Here is a 12,280-nt window from a genome sequence, read left to right on the forward strand (position 1 = left end):
GCGTCCTTTGAAAACAGCAAGACCAGCACTTCTTCTTTGCTGTGTCACGGTTTTGTCATGTTTTTGTGCTGTTGTGCATGCAAAAGTACTTAGTATGAGAATTATTTCAAGCAAAACTTTTTTTTTTTGCATTTAATTTAGCCGTGCGTAAATGTACATCCTATTTCTCATTTTAGGTTGTTCAAATGGCCGATTACTGGTCCACAAAGTGAATCCCATGCTTATTGGTTGAGAGAGAGCAAGTTTGAACCAATCTCGGCATGGAGGATGGACAATGCATCAAAGCATCATGACTGGTTTGTCCGGAGACAAGCCACAAGCGTTTCTTTGTCAAATCAGCGCTGTCAAAATTTAATGACGTAACCACACTGATTTCAGAGCCTCTGAAGGTCTGTGAATGCGCTGGAAAGCTGAGACTCTCTTCTTTATGCCAAATCTTTGAATTGTACGGATTGGATCAGCAGATCAAAAGTTATTAAACATTTAAGAACAATACTTATTTTTAGCCGTGGGCGGCTGTCTCTGTCTTTAAGGGTTAAATAAGGATTTATGACCATCTGCTGATTTTGATGCCTTGTGAAATATTTGAGCTTTTGTGGCTCGTTGGTCTAGGGGTGTGATTCTCGCTTAGGATAAGAGAGATCCCGGGTTCAAATCCCAGATGAGCCCTTGAGGTTCTCTGTTGTTTTGAGGGACATCATGGTGTTCACAGAAACTGTCCTGTTTCAATGCCAGTTTGCAAGCATTAGATATCCTCTAATGAAGATCTTGGTTTCATGGTGTAATGGTTAGCACTCTGGACTTCTGGAATCCAGTGGTCCGAGTTCAAATTTCAGTGGAATCTTTTCCTTCTTTCCTTGCAGCTTCAAATCAGTGAAATGAATGAGACCTATGAAGGAACTCAGCGGCATATTGCAGTGGTCAACACAAGTTGAATCTGAAATCTTGGGCATCTCCAATGGTCTCATTCATTGAACTAGCTTGAGGGCTTATACCATCAGGATAACAGAGCGCCAATTGATTTCGGGCTCCTCTGACCAGTACTTCTATGCAGATGTTCTGGTACCCTTCGGCTAACTAGCCAATGATTAATCAAATCAGTTAAATTAAAAACAATGGCCCTTACAGGATCTTCAGCGGAAACCATTTCACGAGACTTTTAAATGACTCCTGGTCATGTGCTCGCCTTGGGCACATCCTGCTAGATGCACAATTTCGTTGAGACAAAGAGATCTCTAGAAATATTTATGCATATGAATAAAAGCTAATCTCTTAATGTTAGAACTAAGGCAGATGTATCTTTGAATAATATGCCATAATATTCCTCATATGCTGTTTATTCCAATCAACTAGGTTAATCAATGTGTTGTTTTAACCCTTATAACAGAGTAAAATAATCTGTATGTGTCTGAAATGTATAATGTCTGGTATTGAACGAAAGCTAGTGACATTTGCAATACGTTGGTGTAAATGAAAAACTAGTAGTACAAACAGTATTCATCTTGTAACGTTTGATGTAAGATAGTTTCAATCTTGCAAGAGTTCTACCACGTGAAATCTACATGCAGTCTGTTAATTAATGACCTTTCCTACGTCAGTACGGGCGTGGCCCTGCCCTTCATGGCAACTGCTCATTGGCAGACCGTGCCATGGGGACGAACCAGACCAGGTCACTTAAAAACGCCTTACAACAAAGAAACTTTGCTTTTTGCATCAGCTAGCTTGCGCATGCTTTTGCTCACTGCCCCCTTTCGCCTGCCCGGACACCGAGCCGCCACGCGATTGGGTTACTACGAACTTCCACGCAAACCTCTTAAGTTTCGGGACTCCCGAAGCTGCACGAACTTCCGCAAACAGACTCTCAGCAGTCTGTCACCTCGGTAACCCAGGACAACAGCCATTCACGAGCGTGTGAATCCCAAAGACGTCATCGAAGCGAGAAACCACCCAATCAGGAGCACCGTGTTTCCCCAAGGCCAGCCGGCGAGGGAGATTCGACTTCAGCAAAAAGGGCGCAAGTAACAAACTAATGTTGTCTCTTGCTGATCTTGTGCAGATTGATCTTAAGCAGTTAAAGATAAGCCATATCTCTGCTTTTGTGGTTTCTCAGGTGTTATTCTAAGATCTTGCAAGAAGTATTAGAATTAATTTGGGACGTTGTCAACTCATTTTGCATCCTCTGAACTGCCTCTGTGTGTATGTGTGAATGTGTGTGTTTGTTTGTTGTTTGCTTATTACGTAGTTAGTTTCATTTATCGTAGTGTAGCTCAATAAATCTTTGTACTCATTTTGTAAGAACTGTGTTCTTGTTTATGTGCTTCTAAGTCATTGCCTCGAGCTGTAGATCTTGTTACCTTGCTAAAAGTTAACCCAATACTGTGTTATGTTATTATCATTGGCCACGTAAATAATATAAACAAGATTGGTAAGATACGATGTCTTCTATTTGCGGGACAAATGGTAGTTAAAGTGTGAATCTTTTGATCTGATTCAATCTGACTCATTTGAGTCAAATCAATGATTCGAATCTTCAGGATCCGATTCATTGAAATGAGCTAATTAATCCCTAATCGATATTAAAACGTAGGTTGATCCCCTACACCTATTTAGGGAGTGGTTCTGATACTATGCGCTGAGATCACGATCCTCCTCCACTAATGACTTACATAATGTTATGTGTGTTTTTGCCATGCAGCTTAAATCTGTGAAATGGATAAGATCAATTTACTTCACTGAAGCTACTGGATAAAAAAAAAAAATATATATATATATATATATATGTATGTATATATATATATATATATATATATATATATATATATATATATATATATATATATATATATAAGCAAACAAAGGCTGTGACTTCTTGACTTTTAACTTCATATACACTGTAGTTCTATAACATTTCTATTGATCATTTGTACGTCAAAATACAGAACAATAATAACCAGAAGCATAACAATGCTACAACAAATACTACATAATAACACATTAAGTAGTATGCTTTATTTTTCATGAAAAAAATATAAAAAACACAACAATAAAGTGTTACGTCATACCTTTACCTTGGAGCATTATACATTCAAACAGTTAGTTTATTGAATAATAAGAAACAAATAACAATAAAGCGTCTTTAGCTGGATTTGAACCCCGGTCTTGGTGAGCACCTGCAATAGAAATCAATTCAATTCAAAATGCATTGTTTTTACTTAGAACAGTATCACAAACACGTGACATAAAGCAGATGCAGGGAAGGAATGTCTGGGGAGCTTAGAATACACCCTATCTTTTCTTAATTTTTTCCCCCTCTTCTTGCCTATCTTTGTCGGACGATTGTTCCCCAGCTTGAACGCAGCACCTTAGACCACTCGGCCATCCTGACATGTAAACTTGGCAGGAGCTGTCTCCTGGGAGCCAAACCGCAGTACCGTCACATGGAATCTGGTGTTTCACAGCTTGCCCAGCGCCGGCTGACCAGCTCATTGGCGCAGCAGGCAGCTAAAGCCTTGACTTGACTTTGTGTCTTTTAATCTCTGAGGTGTTCACACTACGCAACACTCTGTGAATGATCCACAAGAGGGGGGTCACACACTACATCATCTGACAACAACTCATTCCCCATCAGCTCATTCAAGCTACCAAACCACAGCCAATGAAATTTTGAGGGAGGAGTCGTCAGAAAAAGCTGAACACTATTGGCAGCTTGTGTGCTGATGACATCACTAACAGCGTTTCAAGCTTAGGAGAAAGCATTTAAAAACATCGTCATATCAGCTGATTTATCAGCGGATAAATCACTTATCTGCAAGGTTCCGGTGGATAGATAAACACAGAGAGTTTTTAATTTTTGTAATTTTATAACTCTTTGAAATAAAACATGTTTATAACACCCTGCCGTTTTCTAACTATTAGTGTAATTCTTTCTGACATTGTTATTTTTTTTATTACAAAACAGTAAAGAACTGAGCATTTCTGCCTTAAATAACCATATTGGTTAAAATGACTGCATGCATGTCTGATACTTTTCACTGTGACTTTAAATATGTGTGCATTTTCTTGCCTAGCAATTTCCTGCTAACATAAACAAAACTTTCTGATGGCAAAAACATCAATTTACTTCAGATATCTTTCAAAACTGCATATTCTGTGCTGTGAAATAGCTCCTGTTTGAAAGTGAAAATGAAAGCCAAGACCTTTAAGTGTTTTAGTATCTTAACTACATATTTATAGGCTGTATTACCAAAAAAGGATTATATTTTTAGGGTAATGGTGTCATTAAATATGATGCCAGATATTTAAAGCTTAATATTAATATCTCAATAATAGCTTTGAATATAAATATGTTGTGACAATATGGCATTTTATATTAGAACGGTCAGAATGAGCAGTATGGTAATTCTAATAGTTACAGAATTCTAGTTCCACTATTAATATATCCTACTCTAATGTCTGTAGTACCGCAGAATGTAGCGAGTGCATCGATGCCCATTCTGACCAATCACAGATGTTTCTGCTGAGCTCCTGAACACACAGGCATTCAGCTCATGCTGATATGCTCTCTCATTGGCTGCAGCTCGTCACTACATCTGACCACACGTGGGGTTGAGTCGGCCGACTGCTCTGGAATATTTAGCATGCTGAATGTTGTATTTCCGTCTGCGAGGTGTCGGCGACGCGTCAGCGAGCCTTGTTGATGCGTTGTTCAGTAGTTCACACATAAAGAGCGGCGAGCACCCGCAGATTTCTTCCCGATCATAGCCCGATCTGTCGGCGAGCTCGTTAACTTCCAAATCGGGTTAGCGATAGTTTCAATAGCCAACACTTGACAGCTGTCATTGCTTACGGCCACAACACCCTGAGGGGGCTATAGAGCAAACAGGAAGTGAGTTGGCAGCAGTAAGGAGAGAAAGGCTCTCCCCATTTTGTTTGTCTACCTTTTTGTTTATTGACCTTGAGTGTTTTTGTTTGTTTGTTTTGTTTTTTCTTTAAAAACCACATAACAGCAGCATTTTGCTGACTGAAGGGTGGTTATGTAGTGTGTTTTATTTTTAATCATGGACAGATTCCCCGGCAACGACATGGAAATGGAGGGACTTGCACGAAAGGATAAAGAAAATGGGCTGGATAATAGACGAAGAGATAAAAAAATGGACTTGACAACAGACAAAGAGCTAAATAAAATGAAAAGCCCGGCCAAAGAAGAGGTGAAAAAGGTAAGGATAAGCAAGAGATACAAAGAAGAGTATGCACAAAGAAAGCAACAGTAACTGTAGACGTAGAAATGTAAAAGATGCAAGAAGATTTGATATAATCAAAGCAGTCACGGAGCTGATTGGAGAAGGAAGAATTCTGGCGGTGAGACCCAAACAAACAAGGGAGTATGAAGTAACAATGGAGACTGAAGATGACACCGAAATTTTAATAGACAATGGATTGACAATTAAAGGAGTGAAATCTGAAGTACGGAGGTTACAAAACAGAGACTATGTTGTTTCGTTCAAGCATCTGCCTGTTTACCTAGCTCATGAAGAAATTTTAAGCAAGCTAGAAGGATGAGGAGTTTTCCCCACATCTAAAATTAAAAGAAGATTGTATCCAGGCACAAACATACAAGATGGAACAAGGTTTGTAAAAAACAGATTTCCAGGAGAGATGGTCTCCCTACCATACAGTACCAAAATCGAGACGGCGGAAGGGCCACAGCACTTTAGAGTCATGCACACCAGAAACCGAACAGAAACAGTGCTCTTCTTTTGGCGAGAAAATAATAGCATCCCCTGCCTCAGCAGCAATGATCGTCGACAGGCACCCAATCAAAAAGGGTTATCTGCTTGTGTCGCCAGAAGGTTTCCGTAGTGTAGTGGTTCTCACGTTCGCCTCACACGCAAAAGGTCCCCGATTCGAAACTGGGCGGGAACAACCTCTGTCTTTTATGACAATTGTCAAATCAGGCTTCAGTTGAGTACTGACGTTCACTGAAAACATTCTTTCTGCAGAGCGGTGTGAGGCTAGAAGTTTGAGTTCAACTCAGTGTTTACCTCCCCTCGCGGTGTCGCAAACTCGCGTAGAATCTGATTTCTTTTAGCTTTGTGTTGTGCATGAGCAGGTGGCCAGTGAGTTTGCTGGCCCATCACGGTGCAGACCGTACAAGACAGCTCTATAAAAAAAGACTATAAATACTTGAAGCAGCACTGGCCTATTGGTTTCCGTAGTGTAGTGTTTATCATGTTTGCATTACACGCTAAGAGTCTCCTGTTCAAAACTGGGCGGAAGCATACAATTAGCGGACACTTTTGTCCAAAGCGACATACAATAGTAGAGGTATTTAGCGATTCAACAAGACGAGGCAATGCATTTACGCACATTCTCAATTGGCTATCTGCTCACTGGATGATGCACGATACAAGGTTGTGGATCTGTCAAATGTCATGACGACGTTGTACGAGGATTTGACGAAAAAATGCCCTGCAAACCTTACAAATCAACGCCATCCTAGGACAATTCTTTTGATCCCCTTTCGGTGCACTTGCATTAAAGCCCGCGTGATGCGGCACTTTGTCAGTGATACTGTACCGTTCGGACATGGTGGCAGAGAGTTAAAGACTTTAGCCTGAGTGCATCGCCGCAGGCTCGGTCTGTCAGAAGTGGGATTCGAACCCACGCCTCCAGGGGAGACTGCGACCTGAACGCAGTGCCTTAGACCGCTCGGCCATCCTGACATGCAATCATGGCAGGAGCTGTCTCCTGGGAGCCGCACCGCAGTACCGCGACATGGAATCTGGTGTTTTACTGCTTGCCCAGCTCCAGCTGTCCACCTCATTGGCGCAGCAGGCAGCTAAGCTGTGCTCGGCTCCTGGGGCTGCGCCTAGTTTCAATAGCTAACACTTGACAGCTGTCATCGCTTACGGCCACACCACCCTGAGGGCGCTATAGAGCAAACAGAAAGTGAGTTGGCAGCAGTAAGGAGAGAAAGGCTCTCCCCATTTTGCTTGTCTACCTTTTTGTTTATTGACCTTGAGTGGTTTGTTTGTTTGTTTTATTTTTGTCTTTAAAAACCACCTAACAGCAGCATTTTGCTGACTGAAGGGTGGTTATGTTGTAATTTTTTATTTTTAATCATGGACAGATTACCCGGCAACGACATGGAAATGGAGGGACTTGCACGAAAGGATAAAGAAAATGGGCTGGATAATAGACGAAGAGATAAAAAAAATGGACTTGACAGCAGACAAAGAGATAAATAAAATGAAGAGCCCGGCCAACGAAGAGGTGAAAAAGGTAAGGATAAGCAAGAGATACAAAGAAGAGTGTGCACAAAGGAAGCAACAGTAACTGTAGAAGTAGAAAATGTAAAAGATGCAAAAAGGTTTGATATAATCAAAGCAGTCAAGGAGCTGATTGGAGAAGGAAGAATTCTGGCGGTGAGACCCAAACAAACAAGGGAGCATGAAGTAACAATGGAGACTGAAGATGACACAGAAATTTTAATAGACAATGGATTGACAATTAAAGGAGTGAAATCTGAAGTACGGAGGTTACAAAACAGAGACTATGTTGTTTCGTTCAAGCATCTGCCTGTTTACCTAGCTGATGAAGAAATTTTAAGCAAGCTAGAGGGATGGGGAGTTTTCCCCTTGTCTAAAACTAAAAGAAGAGTGTATCCAGGCACAAACATAGAAGATGGAACAAGGTTTGTAAAAAACAGATTTCAAGAAGAGACGGTCTCCCTACCATACAGTACCAAAATCGAGACGGCGGAAGGGCCATAGCAATTTAGAGTCATGCACACCAATCAGGTAAAAACCTGTCGACTATGCATGAGCTCAGACCATGTGATGAAGGAATGCCCAGAATTCAGGTGCTTCAAATGTGACGAAAGGGGACATTTCGCTAGGACCTGTACAGCTGTGTTGGGCCCGGATTGTAAATTGGCCCTAATACCTGCAGGGAGCTTGTCACGCTGAGTCGGCTTTGTCCGCTTGATTGACAAACGCGTACACCTTGTTTTATCCTTGCAAGCCTAACTTCGCCGGCGAAAGCACTTGTGGGGTTTCTGTAGTGTAGTGGTCATCACGTTCGCCTAACACGCCAAAGGTCCTCGGTTCGAAACCGAGCAGGAACAGTGCTTTTCTTTTGGCGAGAAAATAATAGCATCCACTGCCGCACCAGCAATGATCGTCAACAGGCACCCAATCAAAAAGGGTTATCTGCTGATTGTACTCCTGAAGGCTTCCATAGTGTAGTGGTTATCACGTTCGCCCTACACGCGAAAGGTCCCTAGTTCAAAACTGGGTGTAAACAAGCTCTGGCTTTTACGACAATTGTCAAATCAGGCTTCTGTTGAGTACTGCTGTTCACTGAAAACATTCTTTCTGCAGAGCGTTGTGAGGCTAGAAGTTTGAATTCAACTCAGTGTTTACCTCCCCTCGCGGTGTCGCAAACTTGCGTAGAATCTGATTTCTTTTAGCTTTGTGTTGTGCATGAGCAGGTGGCCAGTGCGTTTGCTGGCCCTCCACGATGCGGACCGTGCAAGACAGCTCTATAAAAAAAGACTATAAATACTTGAAGCAGCACTGGCCTATTGGTTTCCGTAGTGTAGTGTTTATCATGTTTGCATTACACGCTAAAGGTCTCCTGTTCGAAACTGGGCGGAAGCATACAATTAGTGGACACTTTTGTACAAAGCGACATACAATAGTGGAGGTATTTAGCGATTCAACAAGACGAGGCAATGCATACGAAAAAGGGCTATTTATTCCAAGCAATTTGTTTGTGCTCAGAGAATTTAGTGCTGGAGTAGGAGTGTCGTTTTCTTTAGAGAGAGGGATATTCACCGGGGTTCGGGTGTACTCTGAAGAGATGGGTGTTAGCTGTCGTTTGAAGTAGACCAGTGTGTCCGTAATCCGAGTGGGAATGGGAAAGTGATTCCACCAGCGTAGAACATTGAATGAAAACATTGTGGAAAGTGACTTTCAGTCTCTCTGCGATGGCACCACAAGACAGTGCTCTCATCCTAACCGGAGGCTCCTGTGGTTATCACGATGGCTTTACAAGCGGAGGGTCTCCTGTTAGAAACTGGGCGGAAACATTCATATTTGCTTTTACGCACATTCTCAATTGTCTCTCTGCTCACTGGATGATGCACGATACAAGGTCATGGATCTGTCAAATGTCATGACTTGACGTTGTACGAGGATTTGACGAAAAAATGCCCTGCAAACCTTACAAATCAACGCCATCCCAGGACAATTCTTTTGATCCCCTTTCGGTGCACTTGCATTAAAGCCCGCATGATGCGGCGCTTTGTCAGTGATACTGTATCATTCGGACATGGTGGCAGAGAGTTAAAGACTTCAGCCTGAGCGCACCGCCCAAGCTCGGTTTGTCAGAAGTGGGATTCGAACCCACGCCTCCAGGTGAGACTGCAACCTGAACGCAGCACCTTAGACCGCTTGGCCATCCTGACATGCAAGCTTGGCAGGAGCTATCTCCTGGGAGCCGCACCGCAGTACCGTGACATGGAATCTGGTGTTTCACAGCTTGCCCAGCTCCGGCTGTCCACCTCATTGGCGCAGCAGGCAGCTAAGCTGTGCTCGGCTCCTGGGGCTGCGCCTAGTTTCAATAGCTAACACTTGACAGCTGTCATCGCTTACGGCCACACCACCCTGAGGGCGCTATAGAGCAAACAGGAAGTGAGTTGGCAGCAGTAAGGAGAAAAAGGCTCTCCCCATTTTGCTTGTCTACCTTTTTGTTTATTGACCTTGAGTGGTTTGTTTGTTTGTTTTAATTTTGTCTTTAAAAACCACCCAACAGCAGCATTTTGCTGACTGAAGGGTGGTTATGTTGTGGTTTTTTATTTTTAATCATGGACAGATTACCCGGCAACGACATGAAAATGGAGGGACTTGCACGAAAGGATAAAGAAAATGGGCTGGATAATAGACGAAGAGATAAAAAAAATGGACTTGACAGCAGACAAAGAGATAAATAAAATGAAGAGCCCGGCCAACGAAGAGGTGAAAAAGGTAAGGATAAGCAAGAGATACAAAGAAGAGTGTGCACAAAGGAAGCAACAGTAACTGTAGAAGTAGAAAATGTAAAAGATGCAAGAAGGTTTGATATAATCAAAGCAGTCACGGAGCTGATTGGGGAAGGAAGAATTCTGGCGGTGAGACCCAAACAAACAAGGGAGCATGAAGTAACAATAGAGACTGAAGATGACACCGAAATTTTAATAGACAATGGATTGACAATTAAAGAAGTGAAATCTGAAGTACGGAGGTTACAAAACAGAGACTATGTTGTTTCGTTCAAGCATCTGCCTGTTTACCTAGCTGATGAAGAAATTTTAAGCAAGCTAGAGAGATGGGGAGTTTTCCCCATGTCTAAAACTAAAAGAAGACTGTATCCAGGCACAAACATAAAAGATGGAACAAGGTTTGTAAAAAACAGATTTCCAGAAGAGGCAGATCCTTTGGATTTCTACATCTTGTTGCTGTGCAATCCAGATATCCTCATCACAAAGAGGAAATAGTGACACCATACTCTCTGTACTTTGCTTAGGAACATAGGAAGCTACCATTGGAAAAGAATCAGGAACGTCAATCCGAGACAAAGGTAGTCTCAAAGCCCAGCGAATCAGTCGGGAATTCGTTTTCGTAGTGTTGAACACCCAAAGAAGAGAGGCATGATCAGTAACTACAATGAAGGATTTTCCCTTCAAATAATGCCGCCACCGTTCTACAGCCCAAACCACTGCTAAACACTCCCGCTCAGTTGTAGAATAGTTTTTCTCTGCTGATGTCAGAGTACGGCTAGCATACGCCAACACCTCCTCAGATGCACCAAAAGTGGAGGGTCATTGAGCAAGAACAGCACCCATGCCGGTTGAACTGGCATCAGTATAAACTACAAATGTATGGACATGATTTGGGTGTCCAAGTACAGGTGGTGAGGAAAGATGCCTTTTGAGGCAGTCAAACGCTACCTGGCACTTAGCTGTCCACTGAAAACGAACTCCTTTCTTCTTTAGAGCATTAAGTGGTTCGGCAATATCTGAAAAATTTTGAACGTACCTATGGTACCACCCACTCATTCCCAGAAACCGTTGGAGTTCCTTCAAATTTGTTGGGACTGGAAAATTCTGAATAGCTTCTGTTTTAGCAGGGTCTGCCTTTACACCATCAGTAGTCACAATATGGCCAAGAAACTTGATCTCTGTTAAACAGAAATTACATTTTGGCAGTTTGAGAGTTAGTCCTGCTCTCTGCAAACATCTCAAAACTTTCTGGAGGTCTAGGACATGTTGGTGAAAGTTAGCCGAATAGACGACTATGTCATCTAAATACACTAAACAACACTGCCCCAGATAGTCAGCCAAGACTCTATTCATAAGCCTTTGAAATGTGGCCGGTGCATTTTTCAGGCCAAAAGGTAACACCTTAAACTCATATAGGCCAAAAGGTGAGACAAAAGCGGTCTTGGCCATACTATCTGGATGCATGGACACCTGCCAATATCCACTATTTAAATCCAGAGTACTAAATATCCCTGACCCAGAAAGGGACTCCAAGATCTCATTCACTGTGGGAAGAGGAAATGCATCGCTTTCACTGACTGCATTTAGTTTACGATAATCAACACAAAATCTCTGCCCTCCATCTTTTTTAGGAACTAACACAATAGGAGATGCCCTGGGTGAATGAGATGGCTGGATGATATCTTGATTGAGCATATCATCAATTTGTTCCTTTACAATCTCCTTTTTGTGTAAGGGTAGTCTGTATGGTTTTTGAGCTACAACAAAATCTTTTGAAACCGCAATCTTATGCTGGACAAGATGGGTTCTACCCAAATTAGGAGTACAAACGTCAGGATGGTCATACAAAAGAGTAAACAGAACATGAGACTCACGTTCTGAAAGATTGCTCTCCTTGATTTTACTTTGCAAAAGCTCCATCAATACAGAACCAGACTCTCCCACATCACTCTTATCCACACATTTGCTTGCTGTACATACAAAATGAACAGGAGGTATAGCAGAATACAAAGAAGCAGATGGATTATAGTTACCAGGTGGTTTACAACACTTCCAAGAGTCCCCTGGTGTAATAGGCGGTTGGAAAGGGAAAACCCGACCTTGTGGATCATCAGAAAAACTGTACAGTTGATCTCTAATGTTCAGTTGCAACCCAGTCAGTGCGATAAAATCTAAACCCAAAACCATTGAATACACAAGGTTCTGAGCTGGCAGAACTACAGTTGGAATTTTTAAAAT

The 12,280-nt window shown here is 42.1% G+C and overlaps 1 protein-coding gene and 3 non-coding genes across 4 annotated transcripts in view; 2 read left to right on the forward strand and 2 right to left on the reverse strand.

Annotated features, from left to right (window-relative positions):
• The window catches only part of LOC137491034 (uncharacterized), a 74,012-nt gene that overhangs the window by 48,616 nt on the left and 13,116 nt on the right, over positions 1-12,280 (reverse strand). The window lies entirely within an intron of this gene.
• trnal-cag (transfer RNA leucine (anticodon CAG)) lies at positions 6,640-6,722 on the reverse strand. Its single transcript has one exon. It is a non-coding gene; the product is annotated as a tRNA-Leu (tRNA).
• On the forward strand, positions 8,053-8,125 carry trnav-aac (transfer RNA valine (anticodon AAC)). Its single transcript has one exon. It is a non-coding gene; the product is annotated as a tRNA-Val (tRNA).
• On the forward strand, positions 8,232-8,304 carry trnav-uac (transfer RNA valine (anticodon UAC)). Its single transcript has one exon. It is a non-coding gene; the product is annotated as a tRNA-Val (tRNA).

Source organism: Danio rerio, chromosome 4 (assembly GCF_049306965.1).
Source record: "Danio rerio strain Tuebingen ecotype United States chromosome 4, GRCz12tu, whole genome shotgun sequence".
Classification (NCBI taxonomy): Eukaryota; Metazoa; Chordata; class Actinopteri; order Cypriniformes; family Danionidae; genus Danio; species Danio rerio.